The sequence below is a fragment of the Paroedura picta genome, chromosome 6, assembly GCF_049243985.1.
Source record: "Paroedura picta isolate Pp20150507F chromosome 6, Ppicta_v3.0, whole genome shotgun sequence".
Classification (NCBI taxonomy): Eukaryota; Metazoa; Chordata; class Lepidosauria; order Squamata; family Gekkonidae; genus Paroedura; species Paroedura picta.
This window is the reverse complement of record NC_135374.1, coordinates 114627224-114643802: the sequence shown is the minus strand read 5'-3', so window position 1 is coordinate 114643802 and position 16579 is coordinate 114627224.

Genomic DNA, 16579 nt, shown 5'->3' with positions numbered 1-16579 from the left:
CCCAGATCATTCTCCCCTCCTTTTTGGTCCCATACTCTGGGGCCACCTGGCTCCCTCTCATGTGCCCAGTTACTGTGCCTGTGTCTTCCTGTCTGGAAGTGTTGACTGTAGACTGTACCACCTTTTGATGGCAAGAACCATTCTGTGACTCGTGTACAGAAGGAGAGAATTTTGCTTCTTTAACTGCTCTACGTTTTTGCTTGCCTTTGTCTTCAGCAGCACACAAGCCTTGTGAAGCCGTTTGTACTCTCCTAATTAAACTCCCAAGTTTCCAGCCAGAACTTTGAGTTTGCCTTCTTTTGGGAGATTTGCCATGGAACATGATGCTCTGCTTTGTCTGCAGAAGGTCTCAGGTTCCATCACCATCCTCTCCAGTTAAGGAGGACTGGGACTCTGGAGAGCCACTGCTAGTCTGAGTAGACACTGATATAAAAATGGTCTGATTCCATATTCAGCTGGTTCATCTGTATGTTCATACTCTTAAACAGGGGTAGGCAAACTGTGGCCCTCCAGATGTCCATGCACTACAATTCCCATGAATTATGGGATTCTACAATTCCCAATTCCCAGCATTTCTGGCAGGGGCTCATGGGAATACTACTCCATGGACATCTGGAGGGCCACAGTTTGCCTACCCCTGCTCTTAAAGGATATTTCTGGCAAAGAGCCAGAAAGTTGGTATCAGAATGGAAGTTCATAATGCAACATTATCAAGATTTCAAGGTGATTTGCTTTTACTCTGAGAAATCCCTGTGTTTGCACATTTCCCCCCATGTTTCCTAAACATAATCACAGATTAGTTGCAATTTTCTTTGAAACATGAGGCATGATTATGCAAAGGAGGCATGCTCCTTCATATAAAGGATCCTGGAAGGAAGCCTCACGCTACAGGTATCCAGTTTGAACTAATACCAAGATTGGAAACTCATTACCACTAAAAATGTCACTTCTCATGAAGCATTTTTAAAAATTCCCAGAATCAAATTTAGGATGTCTTTACTAAGCTGTTTTATGGTGGAGCCTACCATTGGAAATGTGATGAGTCTTCATGTAAAAATGCTGATTTGAATTAGATTTAGAATATATGTCATCCCCAATTAGCCTTCCCTTCATCAAAATGATCTCACAAACACGGAGAATGAATCTTTATTTCCTCCTTTGCACATGGGAGGTCATTTGTCAGATTTAATATACTTTTACCTATGTCTTCCTACATGCTTTGGGTTCAAGATGGATGACCACAGACTTGGTGGAGGGAAAAAAAATAACATCTCCCAAATGTCTGAATGCTGCTTTAATGAACCAGTCCGAGTAATAACATTTTGTGGCTGTAAATTACAATGGAATGCATAACCATAATAAGGAAAATACCCTAGTTTGTAACCGATGAATTAGTTCCATGCAAGCCAGTTAGCCGCTGTTGTGGTGCGCACTGCCGCTCACTTCCATTGGTGCAAAGGCCTGCTGAAAACCTTGGGCAAATCTTGGGCAAATGGAACTTTTAGGGGAACAGGAAGTATGCTCTGCAAGAGAGATTTAAATGTATGTTTTGGTACTAATTTGATATGTTTTACCTCTCTTGTAAACCACCCTGGGTTTCGCAGGACGGTCAATAGATATAATTATAAATAAATAAACATGCACAGAACTTCATTATAGGATCAAAGGTCTTGAACTTCCAATTCTTTGTATGTGTGTCATATTTATAACATCCCAGGGGTGAGATTGATCTGTGAATAAGATTCTGAGTAGATCTCTTTAGCTCTGTTGTGAGTCCTCAAAGTGCTGAAGCCCCAGTCAGGACGCAGATTCAAGAGGACCAACCCAGGATTGGTTAGATCAGCCTTTCCCAACCCCAGAAGTGATGCAATCATGCAGAATATAGTTGGGAAGCAGAGCTGTGTACAAGCCCACCCAGGGGCCCTCCCCTTCCCACCCCCTCTGGGCCCATCACTGGCCATTTTGGGAGGGGGGAGCAGGTTAACATGAAAAATATATGGTCATATCACCTGGTAATTGTTTCACAAATTTAAAAAAATGAAAAAAATGCTTATGATTTATTTATTGAATTTCTAGACCACCACTCTCAGCCAGACCGGCTTGAAGCGGTTTAATTTGTATCCCACCCTTCTCAACGTCTCAGACAGCTAGCAAGGTAAGGGTTTACAATAACCTGTAAAACAGAATGAAGATAAAATATAAAATAGAGGAACATGCCCATGCAGCTCCTCCATGAACTTCCACCCATTTGGGAAACCCCTGGTTGAGAAAACCTGGGTTATATAAGTACAGTGGGCCTGAAACTCTTGTTGGTCTCTAAGGTGCCTCTGACCTCCAATCTCAGCGTTCTACTGCAGACCAACACAGATACCCTCTGAAACTATCTAGATCTGGGGTAGTCAACCTGTGGTCCTCCAGATGTTCATGGACTACAATTCCCATGCTGGCAGGGGCTCGTGGGAATTGTAGTCCATGAACATCTGGAGGACCACAGGTTGACTACCCCAGATCTAGATAGGTAAATCAAGATGAGTTGGTCTGCCTGCAGCCATAGACTGGGAATGTAGTTCCAATTTAAGGATGAACGGAATTTGTGTCAGGGTAGAAGCTTATGCCCTGTCAAAGGTCTTGATGGTCTTTGGGTTGCTGCTGGACCCTTGCTCTTTTCCAACTAGAAAGGGTTAGTTTTCTGTCCATCCCCCCAAACTCTGCTTAGGGCTCTCTGACATTCTCTTGTTTTGCGCCTCCTGTGGATCTTTAGAGCAGCCGTGCCCAGACAAAGGAGGGGATACTAAAGATGCCCCTGACCGTAGTCTAGCTCTGGGAGATCTGGTGACATCCCAGCCAAGGACTGCTGATGTTCGTGCTGTTGTCGACACTAACTTAAACTGTCGCTTCAATTTAATTTTAAATGTTAAATTTTGAGACATTTTAAATAACTTTTAATTGTTTTATGATGTTTATTATGGTGCTTTTAACATGATGTACATTGCCGTGAGCTAGCCTGCTGGGATGGCAGTATAGAAATCTAATAAATAAAAAATCTGGGCTTTCCATTTAACCATAACAACCGTTACTCAATAGGAGACCTATCATCCATTCATTTGTCTTAAAACCCAATATCATATCATATCTATCAAAGGTAAAGGTAAAGGTATCCCCTGTGCAAGCACCGAGTCATGTCTGACCCTTGGGGTGACGCCCTCCAGCGTTTTCTTGGCAGACTCAATACGGGGTGGTTTGCTATTCCCTTCCCCAGTCATTACCGTTTACCCCTCAGCAAGCTGGGTACTCATTTTACCGACCTCGGAAGGATGGAAAGCTGAGTCAACCTTGAGCCAGCTGCTGGGATCGAACTCCCAGCCTCATGGTCAAAGCTTCAGACAGCATGTCGGCTGCCTTTACACCCTGCGCCACAAGAGGCTCTTGTATCATCTATCTATCACCTATCAAAAGGATCGGTCAGCAAGTGCTGGAGAGGAATAAATTATTTTCTTTTACATCATTGTGCCTTTCATTAGAAGAACTGGTTGACCTATTCCATTAAAAAGATAATAACCTGTAGATAGTACACTTATTGTCTCTGGCACTAGATTGTATAGTTACCCTTGTTTGAAGAAGTAAAAGGAAAGGAAAGAAGAATATACCCAGAAGCAAATCAATTTTATTCAACAGGGATTACTCCCTAGAAAGAGTTATTAGGATGCTATCCATAAAGCAGGGGTGACCAAATGGTGGCTTTCCAGATGTCCATGGACTACAAAAACCCGGCCGAGACTTACCTCGGCCGAACATTGACGTGGCGGGGGGCTTGCCGGGAGGGAGAGGTGAACTCTCAGAGGCTTTTTAGCATGCGCGCTGACAACAGCGCGCACAGCGTAAAGGGCGGGGCGGGACCCGTGGATAGTATTTAAGTCTCCACGTGCGCAGGTCTCATCCTCTTCGCCAAGAACTCCGCGGGAGCTGCTTCCCTCCCACCCACCCTATGTTGTATAAAGCATTGTTCAGGGTTTCAATGTGTATGTTTTGTTCAATAATTGTCACAGCTGTGGGGTTGCATGGGATGGAGCCTGTTGGCAGGGAGTCCGGTGTGCGATCGGACTCCCTGAGGTTTGGGGCCTCTCCTGAGGCGGTGCGTATACGAGCGCGGCTTACCCAGCTGGGAGTCCAGGGGCTCGTTTGCCAGGTGGCCTGGGGGCAGTCAAAGCAGGTCGACGCCTGGTGGCTCCCCCGCATAGGTCGCTTCCCTTAGTGGCGGACTTCAGTAGGCAAGGGGATCTGCTCTCCCGGCAGGGAATAATGCGGGTCCCCAGGGCGCTTCTGGACTCCGTGGGTTGTTGGTGCAGTCTGCTGACTGCTAGGTCAGGCTCCCTCTCCCATGCTGTGCCAACCCTCCCGTGGGGAGGTAAATAAAGCTGTGGCCTTGTTTATCCCAACATTGGTGTCGCATCTTATTCCAGCACATAATGCCCTCCTGCAAGTCAATTACCACAAGCCCCTTATGGACATCTGGAGTATATAAAAGGATAAGGTGGGAAGGCGGCATGGTATGGCCTGGTTTCATCAGATCCTGGAATCTAAGCTAAGGAAGGAGGAACATCTAAGAAGACTGTATAAGGTAGGAAATGGCAAACCACCTCTGCTTCATACTTGCCTTGAAAGTCCTTTGTTGGGATTACCATAATTCAGTTACAACTTGACAGTACTTACATACATATAATGTCCCTACCCCCATTCAAAAGTAGACTGGGGCCAATCCTGCATGGGCAGAAAAGGTCGAGAGGGTGGTCATATGGAAGAAGGCAGACCCCCACTTCCACATGACTCAGCTGCTGGGCAGGCCCCCTCCCGGACCTGCCATAGATCAGTTGGCCTGAGCCAACTGTGTTCCCTTAGTTGCTGCAGGGGCTACCAGGGCCTGTCCCGCAGGAGGCCCGTGTGGACAGGAAAGAGCCAGGCCTTCCAAGCCTGGTTCCTCCCTACTCTGCGGTGGCCCAGGGGGGTCAAAGAATGCCACAGTGGGCTTTTCCAGCACTAGGTCGTCCTGCAGGGTGGACTGTGGCATTCATTCTTATTATTTTGCAGGAAGGTGGGTTTGCATGAAATGTAGATCTGACACTGAATTGTGTCCCCCGTGAGACCACAGTAAACTGCGGAGCTTTTTGCTCCATAGCATCGCATTGGTGGTGGCCGAGTGCAGCCGCTGTCATGCAGAATGGACCTGTGTACACAAAACTATATAAACCAGACATCAACCAGATTGCAACCAGACATAAATGCAATGGTCATAAAGTGATGAGCACAGGTATATTAAGAACAAGAAGACATGATTACCTATACTGATAACACATATTGTTTAATCAATGCAATGGGGACATACATTCCAGCAATGCTAAATTCTTTACCTGACACTCATAACCTGGTTCATATTTGAATTGAAGACCACCAAATAATATGCAGAATGCAGCACAGAGGCAGGCAATGTCAAACCACACCTCTTGTCTTGAAAACCTCATGAAGGGTCACCATAAGTTGGCTGCAAGTTGATGTACAGGGGCCGGGGGGAGATGAAACTTATTGGCCATAGATTTGAGGCAGACAACAGGAATTGCTACCTAATTCCAAAGATAGTTGACTTTTATTATCATGAGATTGGATAGAATCATACAGTTGGAAGGGGCCTCAGAGGCCATCTAGTCCAACCTCCTGCTCAATGCATGATCAGCCTAAAGCATCCATGATAAGTATCTGTCCAGCCACTGTTTAAAGACTACCAATGAGGAGGAGCTCTCTCTCCTTCAGCAGCCAATTTCACTGCTGAACTATTCTGACCATGAATTTATTTCCCCTGATATGTAGCCAATATCATTCTATAGTAGTTTAAACCCATTACTTCAGGTCCTATCCTCTGCTGCCAACAGGAACCATTCCCTGCCCTCCTCCAAGTGACAACTCTTCAAATACTTAAAGACAGCGTTTGTGTCTTTTCTCAACCTCCTGTTCTCCAGGCTGAATATTCCCAAGTCCTTCAGCCTTTCCTCACAGGGCTTGGTCCCCAGGCCCCGGATCATCCTCTAGCTCAGGGGTAGTCAAACTGCGGCCCTCCAGATGTCCATGGCCTACAATTCCCATGAGCCCCTGCCAGCATTCGCTGGCAGGGGCTCATGGGAATTGTAGTCCATGGACATCTGGAGGGCCGCAGTTTGACTACCCCTGCTCTAGCTGGACAGACAGAAATGGGAGTCAGACCAATCCTGACAGGCTCATAGATGATAGAGTTCTCTTTTGTTATCAGTGGAATGGGTTTAACGTGCTTCACTGAAGCTCCCTTTCTACCTCATAAACATTTGAGAATAAAACTTCCCCGCCGTGCACATTCTTATTCATTTCTTCATCCTTAACTAGAACGGCCTCCCGGACTTTTTGCCAGTTTGGAATATAATTTCATCAGGAGGATAATGATGAAAAAATAACCTTTCAGCTATGAGAAGCATTCTAATTCTTTCTCTTTTTTAAAGTCTTGGGGCGGCATCTTTATATTGACATTTATCCCGATTTGCTTTATGACACAGTGAAGGTGATGAACAGGCCTACAGAAGAGGGTCACCTTGTGTCAAGGCTGATACCCTGTCTGTCAAACACGCGAAAGATAAGTTTGCTAATGAGGAATTAACTAGACAGAAAGGGCCCACTTCCACTGTTTGCGTGCAATCCCAACCTGTGAAACAATGCTAATCAGCTGTTTATTGAATGAAACCACCTTGCCACACTTGCGGTAGCCTTTACCATATGTCAGAGAGGTTGTAAAATATTATTCATTAGATTTAAAGTGGATTAATAAAGAGCCATTTAATAGGGGCTGCTTTCTTTCTTTTCCCTCCAGCTCAGGGTATGTATCAAGGTTAAACTAACATCTGGAGAAAGCTTCTGAAAACTTCTCTCTCTCTACAAAAGAAATCTATATACATAAAATTGTGACCGTACACCCTGACAAAATGGTGAGAGTTCTCTACTCAAGTAGGCAATGGCAGGGCTAGTTTATCCATGTAGTACATGTAGTATGTGCTATGGACCTCATGCTTCCAGGGGCCCCCATGGTGCCTCCCCCATGCATCAGGGACGTAACCTCTCTCCTTCCCCCTTTTCCCTCTTTAAGGACTCTTACAGTGACATCCCTTTCCATTGTAGGGGTCCCCTTCATCCCCAGACTGGCTGGTCCTGCCACTGTTGGACTCTACTAGGGCCCTACAAAGCCTTAATCTGGCTCTGATCTGGCCCCACGGATCCTTAAACCACTCCTAGGCAATGGTGCGGGGAAGCATACAAAGATCATTTGTGGGGTAACAAAGCCGTTTACATGAATTAGTGCATCTGATGTTGATAAAACCAGATACCATAGTAAACTATGTGTGCATTTTGCAGTCACTTAATTTCTATTCATGTGCCATGTAACATTAAAAACTTCATCCAAGTCCTTAAGGTCCTTCTGGATCCCTGCCTCATTCCCAGGGTAATCAGAATGTGTCTTATCATGGATGTATGAATTGGTTCTTAGTCAATGTTGCATTATTGATATGGTAGACCTTCATTTCATATGGGAATGCTTGTGTCACAATTGGTCTGGGAGTGCATAGGTGTCAGCAATCACTCGTACCACATTGGACTCAAGTATTCCCGTCACTACCCAGCCAGAAAGCCCATGCAGACATTAGCTTTATTTATTTATGTATTTATTTAGATTTCTATACCGCCCATTTCTTTGCAGCGGTTTACACAGAACTTACATGAAACATTATGCAGACTATAACATCAAAAAAACTTTCAATAAAACATCAAAAGATTACAAAACTACAATTATAATACACAATTATAATATAATAACAATTAACAGTAACTTTGGGAGAGTCATGGGCAGGCGTCTGGGGGGACCAGCAGGTGTTCTGAGTCGGTCGGCCTCAGGCAAATGCCTGGTGGAAGAGCTCCCTCTTGCAGGCCCTGCGGAACAGTGGAAGTTTGGGCAAGGCTCTGATCTCCTCAGGGAACTCGTTCCACCAGGTAGGAGCCAGGACCGAGAAGGCTCTGGCCCTTGTTGAGGTCCGACGCGCTACTCTGGGTCCAGGGATCCACAGCCAGTTGGAGGTGGCGGAGCGTAAGACTCTTTTGGCACTCCTCCCTGTACATCTGTTTCAGAAATCAATGAAAACGTATAACTAATACACAGCGGACGAGCAGACCGATCGATGGCCTTCCACTGGCCGCAAAGTGGTGGGGAGCCCTTCCTGAGGCATTTGGTAAAAAAGAATCTTATGGGGATGTTCTCAATGCAGGTTAGAACTGTAAAGAGACCAAGCCCATCACATCCTTCTTCCCGAAGATAAAATCCCAGAATCCATCCTTGATGACAGAACCTTGCATCTCTTTAACTGTCCCATCAGAACCACTTAGTGTTCCTGTGTGTTTGCCACCGTCTGAACATTGCTACTATTGTCAGGACCAGGCAAACAAATTCATGAAGATGTTCTTGGGAATAAGGAACGAATGCAGAGGGGATTTCTCTGTAGTTCTTCATTAACATTTCATTCATTACAACAAGGGAGTTATAAGAGTTTCCTTTTAAGCAAATTAGGTCACGGCAAAAAAAAAAAAACACAGCATGGAAACACAATGTATTACTACCTAGAACAAAAGAGGTGGTAAATAAATTATGATAATGGAATTAGTCGACTGCTAATGCTGAGAGGCACATTTAAATATGATGAAATTGACTTAGCAAGAGGCAACCTCTTACGTGTATTCGTGTATTCGTGAAACGTTTCTTTCCCTCCTCCTCCGCACTGCTCTTTTTGTTGTTGTTCTTCCTTCCCTGTGATTTCCCTCTGAGGGAAAGTTGTCTACTTTAAACATTTGCTTTGGTGGGTCGTAGTGCCAAAGGAAGTGTTTTAGTGAACAGAAGATATAGCTAACAATCAGGAGAGGGAATTCCAGAACACTTTGTACAAACCAACTTTGGAAATGCAGAGGATTCAAGCACATGGGGTGGGGGGAGGAGCAGGCCTTTGAAAGGAGAAATCAGCCACCTTTTTATTCCTCCCTTTTCCAAGCAAATCCATAATGTTTCTCAGGACACATGGGCTTCAATCCCCAGCTAAAGTGGCGTGAATTTCTGTTAACTCTAGTGAATTATAGTATACTAGCAAGAAAGCCCATTGAAACAGGAATGCAATGGGCACTAGGATCCAGGGGACACCGGGAGATGCAGATCTCTTTCTGTGTCTCTCTCCCTCTCCCTGCATGTCTCTCCCTGTGCCTCTCAGCAGGAGGCCTAGCAGGTAATTAGGGCCCCTTCTTAGGAGAGAAGCAGGGCTGGTCAGCAGCTTCGGGCAGCTCTCTCAGTGTCTCTCTCTGCCTCCCTCGCAGCAGGAGCGATAGGAGGGAATGAGGGCTCATGTTCGGTCTGGCAGGGATCTGTGTGTCTCTCTCTGTCTCTGGCATGGCTGAGAGGAACGTGGCTAGCATCCAGGGAGGGAGGGCGGGAGCTGTAAGGGCAGGGCCAATCAGGGTGCAGCCAATATTGCTAGCTGCACCCTGATTGGCCCTATTCCAACTTGGACATCCGGACACGTTCCACCCCACAGGCTGTTTCACAAATATATAGAGGAACCGTGGATAAGGATTGCAGCTCTGTATTTCATTTACTGTAGTGATTTTTTAAAATGTCTCTAATTGTATTTTGCCCTGACCTGGAGGGCTTAGGGTAGTTCAATCTCATCAGATCTCAGAAGCTTACAATGTACAATGTACCTTTCAACTCCTCATTGGTTCTATGGACACCACCCTGAGATGTCACAGTAAGGGGTGATGTATAAATCAAATTTAATGAATGAATGAATGAATGAATGAATGAATGAATGAATGAATGAATGAATGAATGAATGAATGGGCTAAGCAAGGTAAGCCCTGGTTCAGATGGGAAACTACTGAGGAAGTCCATGGCTGTTACACAGTCAGGTGATGACAAACCAGCTCTGAATGTCTCTTGACTTGAAAGCCCTCTAGGGTCACCATGAGTCAGTTGTGTCTTGATGGCAAATTCCACCACCATTTGTAATTATTTTATTTCTGTCCTAAATTGGTGTTTACATAAAACACCAATTGCTGCGAACAAATTATAAAACACATTAAAAAGGAATACATTTTGTAGTTTTAAAGTCGAGGGAAGTAGTTTTAATGCCTGAAAAACCTTGGAGTGTGGAGTGTGGGCCAGATGTTGGATTTTGGGCCAGATGTGGTTCCTGCAAGGCCCTCCAATGACAGTTCTCTTTCCTAAGTACTGGGGGGGGGCAAACATTTTCTTGCACACAGACAAACCTCCAATCTCAGACAACTCACCCACAACAATACAACAAATTTGTACATGGACACTGTGAGAGTTTGCAATAAATCCAGATGCCAACTTTGCTGCCACATACATCCGGACATCACAATCACTGCACCTAACAGCATCACCTACACCAGGGGTAGTCAACCTGTGGTCCTCCCGATGTCCATGGGCTACAATCCCCATGAGCCCCTGCCATGGGAATTGTAGTCCATGGACATCTGGAGGACCACAGGTTGACTACCCCTGACCTACACCATCAATGGCTCATTCACATGCTCATCTCCTAATATTGTATATGCCATTAAATGTCAACAATGCCTCTCTGTTCTCTACATAGGGCAAACAGGGCAAACCCTCCGCCAAATGGACACAAGTCTGAAATAAAAAATCACATGACTGAGAAACCTGTAGGGGAACATTTGAATTTTCCAGGACATTCAAGGAGGTTGACCTCAAAGTAGCTGTTTTATTGCAAAGAAACTTCAAGAACAGGCTGGAAAAGGAGATTGCAGAGATGCAAGTTATTACAACATTCAAAACAATGGAATCCCCAGGACTCAACAGGGATATTGGTTTTTTTATCTCACTATGCATGCTAACCTCGTTCAACTCTTATTCCTTACAATCCCCTCTTCATTTTATTTGAAACAATGGGACTGTAATATAAGTATGCATGCAATGTAACTTAGAATCTAACTCTGGTCTTCCAACAGGAGTACAAGCACAGCAGGGCTGATCACTTGTGGAGATGCTTCCATGCTTGGGTGGAGACAGATGGGGCTAGCAACAGGTCTCTTTTAATTACATCATTCCACAACTGGGAAAACATCTGCCATTAATCGCTAACCTTAACATTTTTTCTTCCCCCTATGTTTTTGTGAACAGCAGAAGGACTGATTTGTTATTCTAGCAAGCAATTATTCTATCTTCATTATCATGCTATATAGTTGTGGAAGTCTTTGTGACAATTTACTCTTTCTTTATATCTGTACTCTTATGATTCTTGTTCCATTGTCTGAGAAAGTGTGCATGCACCTGAAAATGTATACCTTGAATTTAAAAAAATTGTTCTTAAAGATGCCATTGGACCAAAATGTAATTTTATTGAATGCTAAGTTTGTGTTTGTTATGCACAGTATCACTCGCCTTGGTGGCATTCTTTTCTAGATCTGTAATCTGCCTTGCATGAAATAGGTGAACTATCAACAAAGTGCTATCAATAAAGTTATAAAATAATACAAACACGGATTGAATTTCAGGGAAATGGAAAGAGTTTCAAAAACACTTTTGACACTTTTGGAAGAAGTCCTGCCTACCCTTCACATTTCATACATCAAGACTGGGTTTTCCAACTGCATCATCCCAAACTTGATTATATCGTTGGCAAGACGAGAGACGGTTGGATTTATGTGGAGCTGAAATGCTGGAAGAAAAACACGTATTTATAGTTGCACATTAACAGCCCAGGATGGCCCTAGCAGATCACATACCCTAAACATGTGCTTGGTAGGAAACTTAAAAGGGGTATTGCAGAACGGAATCTTTATTTTCGTACTAATTAATAAACATCACGCTGTGAATAACTAGTGATAATGTTCTAATAAGAAAAAAATCAATAAATTTGCACCCGGGGTCAGAATAATTGATGCTGCAGAAGAGAAAAATGTATTTTCCATTGATCCTTTAGCAAACTTCTGACTAAAAAGGAGAGGAAAGAAAGCCAATTACTGTCATGCTCCTCTGAAAATGATAAGATTAAAACAAAGCTAATTATGTGTTTTTTTAATAACTACAATTTTTTTTGATGAAAGTGAATTGAGCAAGGGCAGCCCCTGTCTTCTGCTCAGAGCTTCTGCTTTTTGACTAATTAAAAATGTTACCTTAAAGTGCTCTTAAGGACAAACTGCTCAAAGAGTTGTCAAACTTCACAACTTCTGATTTGTCCACCAGTCTTACTTTTGCCAAGATTTGCATGGAAATGGGTGACACACTTTATAATAATTATTAGCCTGTATTTTATTTATTTATTATTAATTTTATATACCACTCCTCCCCCCCCCGGGGTGGGCTCAGGGAGGTTTACAGTAAAGCAGTACATAGTCACTAACCAAGTAAACTTTATCCCAGGTCATTCCTAAGTGTCTAGAAGGAGAGATGATCTTTTGAGCTGCAAGTGAGTATTAGTGTTATCATTTGTTTGTTTGTTTGTTTGTTCGATTTATTGCCCTGAAGACTCATGGTGGGTTACAATCATTGGTTAAAATAAAACCCATAAAACAGATAAAACAATCCCTATATAAGACCAATATACAACAAAACATAGAACATCAGACCTGGTGGTAAATGTTGTCCAATTTTTGTAGCAATACCCTAATACCCTCTTATGGTGGAGGGGGGGAGGAAGGGGGCACAGATGGAATTTGTTACACCACTTCTATGGGGGGCCCCTGATCTACCTGGTCGCCCAGCCTGTGGAATGCTGAAAGCTCCCATAGGGCCTGCAAAATGGAGCTCTCCCACCAGATCTATTGATTCTTCTTCTTCTTCTTCTTCTTCTTCTTCTTCTTCTTCTTCTTCTTCTTCTTCTTCTTCTTCTTCTTCTTCTTCTTCTTCTTCTTCTTCTTCTTCTTCTTCTTCTTCTTCTTTTATTATTATTATTATTATTATTATTATTATTATTATTATTATTATTATTATTATTATTATTATTATTATATCTGTTACCCACCACTCCCAAGCAGGCCCATGGTGGGTTACAGGTGTCCAGTTAAAACTCCCATTAAAAACCCATTAAAATGGACAAGAAATAATGATACAGAAACCGACAACCCAGCAACATGGTGGAAATCCCCCCCCTCATCCCCAATTCCTACTACTACCTCCAGAGGGAGGAGGTAGAAGAGACAAGATACCAAAAGTTGTGGCTAGACACCAGGGGGCCCATCAACCTTCACCCCACTGCCCCAGCCTCAACCGTAGACCTGGCAGAAGAGCTCCATTGTGCAGGCCCTGCGGAACACTGAAAGGACCCACAGGGCCCGCAGCTCCTATAGCATCATGTCACATATTTTGTCCTTTGTATTTTGTCTTTGTATAGACCAGGGGTAGTCAAACTGCGGCCCTCCAGATGTCCATGGACTACAATTCCCAGGAGCCCCCTGCCAGCGAATGCTGGCAGGGGGCTCCTGGGAATTGTAGTCCATGGACATCTGGAGGGCCGCAGTTTGACTACCCCTGGTATAGACAATTAAATATTATGGAGAATTCTTCTAGAACATGGTAGTGGTGAGGTCCTTTCTTTTGGGCGCCATTCAGACATTGTTTCTATTTGGGTAAGTCCAATGGAAGTACTTTCCAACCCAGTCTCAACTGAAACTGGATTTCATTATAATTCCTTATATCATTTATTGGGATTTTTTCTTGAGTCCACTGAAGAAGGAGAAGTCTGATGAAACAAAGTGTACTGGATATGATATTTTTGTAAAATAAAAAGCTTGGAATCTGTATGGATTGATTATGCGGGGCTTTCCAGCACAGTGATTCCTGGCCTATTTTGTTATTTCCACACACTATGCAACTCACTGGTTTTTTGCTAATCTCCAGGTGGGGTCTGGAGATTCCTCCTAGTATTACATTCTATCAGTTTCTCTGGAAAGCAAGTTTGCTTTTGAGGATGGACACTATGGCAGTGGTCCCCAACCCCCGGGCCGCGAAGGCCTTGGCGCTGGGCCACGGGTCCCTCTTCCGGGCCCCCCCACAGCGAGAATCTCGCCAGGCTGCAAGCAAATTGGCTGCCGAAGCAGCCAATCAGCTTGCGGCCCGACAAGCTTCTTGCTTTGGGAGGGGGCGGGAAGAGAAGCTTGCCAGGCTGCAAGCTAATCAGCTGCTTCGGCGACCGATTTCCTTGCGGCCTGGAGGGGCAGGGAGAGGGAGCTGCGGCCGCCGGCATGCCGGCAGCACAAACGCGCATGCGCAGACTTGCCGCGCATATGCGTTTGCGTCCAGCGGGGGCGCAAACACGCACGCATGGCAAGTCCGTGCATGTGCGTTTGCGCCGGGGCTGCCGTGCACGGGCGGGGCCCCGGGTCGCCCTCTCCCCGCACCCCGGCACAGCGGTCTGCAGCCTGGCAAAGGTTGCAGACCACTGCTCTATGGCACTATACCTTGCTGAAGCCACTCCTCTCCCTAAATCCACCTCCGAAACCACCCAAGTATTTTTTCTCTCCCAGAGGTGGCAACTCTATATGCTGAAGTCAATCAGCAAACTCATTGGTGCAAAGAAATCTCTTTATTAAAAAGAAATAGCATTCAAGATGCATGGAGTTCCTTGCTGAAACTGATTAGCTAACAAGCTAGCATACCTTTATTGCCCCACATAATCCTCCTCCCAACTCAACTCTTGGCACACAAAACTGGGTGCCAGGTGTAAGACATTTCCTAAGCTTCACTAGACAGTACAACATTCCAAAACCACTACATCAGCCTGCAAGGTCAGCACACAAGAGATATTATAAAAGAGAAAGAGAGAAATCTGTGGAAAATCACTATTAAGAAGAATCAAAGGAATATGACATGACAGAACCAACAAAACATATAGTCAGTCTTTCATGTCAAGAACATGTGAACAAGTGAATTGAAACAAATAATTGAAATAAAGTGTTACTGGGTCATAAACAAATATTAAATATTAAACATATACACAGGCACCCAGAGAATTTATGAAGTGTATATTCACAAGGGTCACTAAAAATTCTGAAGGTAATTTGCAGAAGAAACTGGCATTTGCATTACAAAACTTCATTACCGTCACCATCTTTAACCCTGATATCTTTTGAGAAGACTGCTGTGCGCTTGTGTTAAAAGAAATACTTCACATTGTGTTGCACATGTACATGCTGAGTGCTGCACACACAGAATGTATAACATTGCCTTCTACTGAATTATTTCTGTGCATTTAAGATGGTGCGTGAGGTTGTGGTCTCAGAAATGCCTACACCTTTCCTCTCTCACAGATCCCATATATGACCACTGAAAAGGTGATGCTAAAGGTGATAGGAGGTCCTGTCAGAGCTCTCTCAGCCTCACATACCTGACAGAGTGTCAGTTGTGGGGAGAGGAAGGGAAAGTGATTGTAAGCCACTCTGAGACTCCTTCAGGTAGGGAAATGTATAAAAACCAACTCTTCTTTTTGTACAAAAAAGCCATGTGGACCTTCAACGAGGAGGAGGAAATCAGTGATCTTCCACCACTGCAGAAAGTCATCAGAGAAAGTTGTCCATTATGAGAAGATCAAGAGGCAGGTAATTCCACCCAAATTTAAATTCCTGCAAAACAGTGCTTTTCTACTAGGCATTTGATTGAGACCAAGGTTGATTATGCACAACAGGAAAACTCACAAAAAATCTGCAAAGAAAAATGTTTGCTTTTTTTATTCTGTATGTGACTATGGTTTCACCACGGAAAACCCATCAAAGTATTTTTGATTATGCATAGCACTCACCCCTCTTGGCATTTTCTGAGTTGTTTCCAGTATTATAAACTGACTTTGCTACGATTTTTTCCTTTAAGCCGGTTTCAGTGATGCTTTCTGTGGCATGCATAAATGTTACTGTGTTTTCTGTCTCATCCCCTGAGCTGTCTTACACCAACGGCTGAATGGAAAGCCAATGAACTACAATTCCCATGAGACTCTGCCAGCAGCATGTGTCAGTCAGGTGACATTGCTACTGACCACAGCCTACCATTGAGCTCCTAGTACAATGGATGAAGTACCCTCCCACTTGAGGAAAGCTCTCTCAAATGCATAATCCTTTACTTCAGCCTACTATTGTATGCAGAAAAAACCCACTCACATTTTTAAAAGGGGTGATTTAACAGCATCAGTGATCTGACTTCAATGAAATTTGTGTGTGCATAACCACCCCAAGACCTCATTCTTAGCATCTGAATGAGCTCTCCCTCCTAGTCCCTTGCTGAGCTTTGGCCCTGGCTATTCCTCCTACATCTGAGCTGGGCCAACAATTGGTCCTCTAGCACTGGGCTAGTCAACCCGTGGTTGTCCAGATGTCCATGTACTACAATTCCCCTGAGCCCCTGCCAGTGTTTGCTGGCAGGGGCTCACGGGAATTGTAGTCCATGGACATCTGGAGGACCACAGGTTGACTACCCCTGCTCTAGCAGCTGCGATTCAAGACCCAT